This window comes from Podarcis filfolensis (genome assembly GCF_964270895.1).
Source record: "Podarcis filfolensis genome assembly, chromosome: 5".
Taxonomy (NCBI): domain Eukaryota; kingdom Metazoa; phylum Chordata; class Lepidosauria; order Squamata; family Lacertidae; genus Podarcis; species Podarcis filfolensis.
Window position 1 is genome coordinate 92,190,673 of NC_139608.1, and position 7,311 is coordinate 92,197,983.

Genomic DNA, 7,311 nt, shown 5'->3' on the forward strand with positions numbered 1-7,311 from the left:
ACCCGACGGAGCGAAAAGGATAGGTGTCCTGGCGCCTGATCCACGGACAATTCTCGCCTGCGGGCAGCCGTCACGTTGCTCTGTGCTGCGGGAAAAACTGAGCAGAGGCCGAAGGAGGCCGCCTCGGTCTCTCCATGTAAATAATGCTCGCTGTCCCGTCTTTGCCCGGGTCCCCTTTCTCCTCCTCCACCGCCCCTTGTCCAAGATGCCTCTGCCCCGCAGACTCTCAGGGTGAATCGGGGCGCGGCGTCCCTTCCAGGCGCCGTCGAAGAAATGAGGCGCTCTCCGCCCTCGGGACGCCGCGCTTTTACGCACTTCAGCGTTGCTGTTTTTAAAAAAGGACGAGGAACCGGGAGGAGGGAGTTTAAAAATGGAAAACCGAGGGGGCTATCTTACCGAAAATGCGTTTAAAAAAAAACGAGGGAGAAAAAGACAAGCTTTTTTGTAACATCAGTCAACTATGTATATTTCTGGATGTTATACAAATTTTAACTTTATAATTTGTGTATAAAGTGCGGAGGAAACATTGATCCAAAAGGTATAGAAAGCACTTTGCTGGAAATCTAAATCAATAAAGAATTGATTTAGTCGACTTTGTTCTGCCTGAGCGACTGTTTTTAACCTTTTTAAAAAAAAAAGAAAGAAAAAGAGAAAAAACACTGCGGTCATCGCCAGAGTTAGTTGGCGCTGACAGAAGAAGCAAATAATCTAGGTCACTTACGATCCAGCCAAAGTTAAGCAGTTCTTAGTCCCCCGCCCCTCGTGATTTCCGGAAGATTTCAAGGCGCGCGCTCCGCTTTCCCATTGCAACCGTGCAGGTCGCTTAACCGTACATGGATCCGGCTGCCTTTAATGTTTCTAGTTTTCAAATAAGCCCAAAGCCACCGGGAAGGCTGCCGCGTCTCCCCCAACACCTCCAGCGTTTCTGGTTTGGAGAGAAACATATTCCGCATGTAGACTTTTTTCTGTGTGGACGTTATTTCCCATCGTTTATTCCCCGGCCCCTCTCCAATAATTCGTGTGTGCGTGTAAGGGTTCTTTTCTTGGTAGTTTCCAAAAACAGCGAATATAATGTGTTGGGATTAAATAAGTGTAATAAACCGGTCGTGGTTGTATTTTGGCTGTTTTTTTAAATGTACCAATACTGCCATTATTTGTGTACATAAAATATGTAATCAGTTTCTTAGCCAATATTTGGTTCCCCCCTCCTTAAAACAAGCTGCGTTTCGGGAGCTTTTTCATTTCCCGTTCCTACCCGCACCACGCCAAAAACAAAAAAACTCCGCTTTCCCTCTCAGTAGCCGATGTAATTTAGAAGTCAAACGAGATGATGCATATTATCAATAATAATGATTTGTCATTTAAGCTATTTATTAAAAGCCAGAAATATTTGGCTTATCTTCCGCAGCTCTGTGGCGCGTCGGGAGACGCGCAGGACGGAGTTCAACCCAGGTCAGTAGGTTTTGCAGCCCGGCCGAGGGGGGCACTTTGCATTCCCTTCCCGATCCCCACAGTCTGGCAATGTTAGCCTTTGGACTTGCGAGGTGCGGTTGTTTTTAGCGTGCAATGGGGGAAAACGTCTCTCGCGGGCTGCATTCCTGCGCCCTCCAGCTGCCGGCGCGTTTTCGACGGCGCGCAAGATTCCGGCTGGCGAGGCGCAAAACCCCGCCTCGTTTTGCAGGGGGCCGGCTGGGCAGCGTTAGTCCTGCTAGCCCCGGGGCCGGAGGGTGCGGGCGAGGGGTCCCCGATGGCTCCTGGCGTTCAGGTGACAGGGCCTTCCTTTGGGCACGGACGGTCCTTCCTTGGCGCGCGGTGACAGAATTAAACGACTTCTTTCTAATCCCATTAGCTCCTTCCTCTCGTTTGCTTCCTCTGCTGAGCATTTTTGACAGCCTCTTGCTGCCACCGCTGACACTTGAGGAGCGAGGAACTTATAATTTCTGACAGAGAAATTACAGCTTGGCGCAGACGGCCTCGACGGCTGGGAATGGAAACGGAGCGAGAGAGAGAAGAAGGAGGGGCGCGCAGCTGGCTGGGTCTGCGCTGGGCTCGCTCGGCCGCCAGAGGGAGCAGGAGGAGCGCGTGACGGGGCTAGGGGACCAAGAGGGCTAAGGCCGAAGGAAGGCAAAGAATTCCGCTAATAAAACGCAGAATTCTGCTACTGACATATCCAGACACGGCTATAAAAAATATATATACAAAGTTGCACCGGCCCCAGGCCGGTCAGCGTGGCCATTGGTTAGGGAGGGTGGCAACAGGACTGGATAATGGGAGGAGGAATTCCACCAAGTGCTATGTCGTCAGCGCTGGGTGGGAACTGTTTGTTTGTGACTTTAAAGGTAAAGGTAAAGGGACCCCTGACCATCAGGTCCAGTCGTGGCCGACTCTGGGGTTGCGGTGCTCACCTCGCTTTATTGGCCGAGGGAGCCGGCGTACAGCTTCCGGGTCATGTGGCCAGCATGACTAAGCCGCTTCTGGCGAACCAGAGCAGCGCACGGAAACGTCGTTTACCTTCCCGCCAGAGAGGTACCTATTTATCTACTTGCACTTTGACATGCTTTCGAATTGCTAGGTTGGCAGGAGCAGGGACCGAGCAACGGGAGCTCACCCCGTCGCGGGGATTCGAACCGCCAACCTTCTGATCGGCAAGTCTTAGGCTCTGTGGTTTAACCCACAGCGCCACCCGCGTCCCATAAAGCAACCCAAAGCGACCTACAAACAAACGAATGCATCAATGCATCGAAACCAAGCGCGGCATGCCTTGAAATTTTATTATTTATTAAATTTCTTAGCCGCTTTATATTATCTTATCTTGCCCAAGGCAATAATAATAATAATACCCCTCCCCCTTGCACTGTTCTGGGGTTCTCCCGCCCCCCTGCAGCCAATTTCGGGGGGGGGGCCTGGGGAAGGAGAGGGGGGCACTGTTGCCCCAGCAGGACCCGTTGAGCAGCTGACAGGACTCCTTAGCTGAATCCCACCCTTTGTGTGGCTACTCAGAAGTAAGCCCCCCTGAGTTCGTGTGTGCACATGCATTTGTATCCTCAGCAACTCCTAGGCCCAAACTGACTGCCCCCCTTCTCTCTCTGCCCACCCATGAGCGCAAAAACACATTTCAACAGAGCCAGTACTTTCCCCTGTAGCCGCTCTGAGAACCAAGGCAGAGAAGAGGGGCTGGTAAATGTTCTTCATCTTCTCATCATAGCAGCACCCAACTGTGTTTATTTATTATGTTTCTATACCACCCTTTATCTGAGGATCCCAGATCCCAGAAGAAAGAGCTTTAGAGGGATAGATTTGGGCTGGGTTCTTATGATTTGACTTGCTGCACAGTGTCCCCATCTGCTGCTTGGTCTGGGAAAAGGATTCTACCGGGAATTTAAACCTCCTTTCTGGTGTTACCTTAGCTGTGGGCAAGCGCCTGCAACACGTGCAAGCCCCAGAGGATCTGCAACACCAAGGGGATCCCTGCCAGGCTACCACATCCAATCCTGGATCTGCAGTGGCTCCTTTCCTACTAAGGCTCAGATCTCATCAAGATTAGAGGGTTTTGTTGTTGTTGTTTGTTTTTTTGCAGTAATGCTACTTATTGGTTGTTCCTGCTTCTGCCCTTTTATTTTAGGATTTTATTTTAGGATTTTCCTCATTTTATTACTCCCCTCCACTCTTTTGGTTACTCTTGCGACAGATTTCCATGTGAACCAACTACTATTCACTATTGTTGGGGCTGGTGCCTTTCCACCGCAGAACCGGTTTGCCACTTTCCTCTCACCTGTATTAAACCTTCGACCTCGGATAGGTGGAATGGAATCCTTAGGAAGGAAGAGCTACCTTCTTTTTTACTCTCCAAAACTGACAGAACCGTATTTATTTTATATTATTTATTTTAATGCTCGTTCTCAATACACCCTTTCCCCAAAACCTTCACTTTTCACTGCAGGGGAGATAAAAGTTTGTGGTTATCCCACATTTCCCTGCACCTTTTGCAGAAGTGTGTGTGTGTGTGTGTGTGTGTTTTCTCAATGGACCTTTGCAATGCTGTGCAACAGTTATCTGCAGCCACACACCCCTAATAGAAAACATTGCCAGTGCCACAGAAAATGTAGCTGGTGAGTGCCCATCAAAGTGCAACTGTAAAGTGTGGGAATGTTCAGGGAGGCAAGAGAGAATATATTGTTTAATTATATCCTTCCCAACTTGTGTTAACAAGTTCTACAATTTAGCAGAGTAACATTCCCCTTTTTAAACTTGTACAGTGGATAACGTCTTGCCAGGCTTGTTTAAGCCTCTAAAATAAGTTTCCTGGTAATTCCCCTTTATTCCGTCTTAAAAAGATTAGACATGACACCTTGTATAAAAGTATGAAAGAGTTTACTCACACACATTCTGTTCACAGATGAATCCCAGAAGGCAGACTTGGGTTACAAAATATATACACCTGGAATCTATCCCATAAGGAGATAGTTCCTTTTTCCTCTCTTGGCTGGAAGCCTCTCAGACTAAGAAGATGTTGCTTCTTCGAGGAATGGAGTCAGAGAGAGAGTTGGCTGCATCCCCTGTGTTCTTTTGTTACCTGCATAGGTGAGGTCATGCCCACCTGGGCAGAGGAGGAAACAGAAAGTTCCGACTGGGTGGTCCAGACCCCCCCTTTTACTGTATGTCCACTCTAGGAATGTTGTATTTGACTGCTCTGTGTTTCACATCCCACATAACACACCCTTTCAGCTGTACATCTTAACTTGGTAATCTTAGTGTGTTCAGGGTGTTGATGACTTGTGAGAATCAGCTGATACTTCACCACACCTCAACCAGTGTGATGCGTCAGCAAAGGATGCGGAGCCCCAGCAGAGACTTCAGAGATTTCCTGCTCCCGGCAGACTGCTTCTTCCAGAGTCCCCAGTTAAGGGGAAAACTGCTCTCCCACACAGTTCAAAGTGACGAAGTAACAAAGTGTTTATTGCTTCCAGACACAAGGCAAAAACTAAACACGATATACAGTTCCTCAGGACTTTGAAGTAAAGATACATATGTACAGAGAGATCTGATAACACTGCCACCCTGCTAGTTCATGCTGCTGTGTAAAACCCACAGCCTGGTCCTCTGACTTTCACAGATTCAGAGTCAGACCCTGAGAAGCCAACAGTGCAGTGGCAGGACATAGATATGCAACAGGACATAATAAAAGATTATTATACCTGTCTCTACATTCCTGAGCCACTGGGGATGTGAAGGACTCAGCGAGTCATGCCTTGCTCTGTTGCTATGGTAACCCAGTGCACCTGGTACCCTTATCTCAGAACATCCAGACTTGGGGGATGTGCTACTCAAGACACGAGACCAAGCACTGTGTAATTCAACCCATTGTTCACATTGCACCAACAAGGGGGACTTGCTCTTGAATAAGTGTGCCTAAAGCTCTAGTCATGGTGTTCCTTTAGTCAGCTGACCTTGAAAATGTGCAGTAGTGATAAAAGGGTAAGGAACAACATTTAGCAAAAGCGGTTACTCATTTCCCCCCCTGATTTCCAGGTAACCAAAGGGCAACAGATGCCGATCTTTTTGTTAGTTGTGCAAAGAGGGCATTTTAGCAGGTACAACTTTTCTTACTCTGGCATGAAAACGTGTACCGTATTTTTCGCTCTACAAGACGCACCAGACCACAAGACGCACCTAGTTTTGGGAGGAGGAAAACAAGAAAAAAAAATTCTGAATCGCAGAAGCCAGAACAGCAAGAGGGATCGCTGCGCAGTGAAAGCAGCAATCCCTCTTGCTGTTCTGGCTTCTGGGATAGCTGCGCAGCCTGCATTCGCTCCATAAGACACACACACATTTCCCCTTACTTTTTAGGAGGGAAAAAATGAGTCTTATAGAGCAAAAAATACGGTACTTGCCCACAGCCCCTTCATTATCAACATGAGGCCTCCCCCTCCCCCTCTTCTGGATACTATATTAGATTTAGATATATAGTCAATTGATCCCGTTTATGGAGAATTCTGTTGGCTTGCTCAGTATTGACTTCTGCTTCCCGCCAAATCCCCTCCCATGAAGATGTCCACTAATGGATAGTTTGAGTGACAAGAGCCTGGTGCTCCCTGCTATTGATTCATAGCCTATAATCTGAACTACTAAGAGACTAGCAAAATTCATAATGTGCAGGGAGAGAAGGCTAATACATGGAGTTTCCTGTGCGTGATAAGTTAGGCTGCTGGGAAGTTCAAATGAAATAAAAAATAGCTATAACAACAGCCCACATCAGCTAGAACCCGTGGTTTGCATGCACCTTAGGTTTTTAAATCCCAAGCATCTTACATTAACAGCAGGTGCTAAAAACCTGGAGAGCTGTTGCCAGTCAGAATAGCTCAACTCAATATATGGCAACTTCATATCCTTTCTTTTTCTTTTTTTAAAATTAATTTATATTTTATTAAGTACAAATTAGAAAACATACATACTTACAACAATAGAAAATACAAAGGAAAAAGAAAATACATACAACCAAGGGAAAAAATTAGAGGATACTTTGCCTCTTTTCAAATTTACAGTTATTTATACCTCTATAAAATGTTATTCACAATAAAGGAGTGAAATGAAAGATAAGATATCAGAAAAAAAGAACAAAGAAAAAATAAAGAAGTAAAAGAAAAGGATCATAGGTGAAAATTTTTAAAAGTAGATAGGTATTCACTATACATAGCCATTTCCCATCCTTATCCACCTTAAAAAGTGTTGTTTTTTAAAAGACTTCCACCTTTTGCCTCACGCGTTTTTAATAATCCGTTCATCAAATCCTCTGTTCTTCATATTTTCCCTTTGGATTTCCTTAATGTCTCACTTTGTATTTTTTATATTACGCACAAGATTATTCTAAACACAACCAGATTTTTATAGTCGAGCCCTGGTTTTGTAAATAATCATTTAAACACTTCCATTGCTTCATAACCATAGTTTTGGACTTTCTCCTTATTATATCCGTCAGTTTTGCTAGTTCCAGGTACTCGCAAAGTTTCCCCAACCATTCTCTTTTTGTTGGGATGCTGTCTTCTTTCCAATAGCTAGCAATCAAAATTCTTGCCGCTGTTGTCGCATATAGAAATAAGTTAGTTTTATCTTTTGGCAACTTCACATCCTTACAGAATCCCCCAGAAAACGACCATAGCAACTTTTGAAAAAATGAATTGAGAATAGACAGGCATTTGAAACCCTTGATTTTGCTACAGGGAACTATATTGTCACACACCACCCCAGTCTCCAAGCGGTGTGAGATTGCAGGGGTTCCAGGCACTTACCCAAGATTTGGTTTCCTTGGAATGT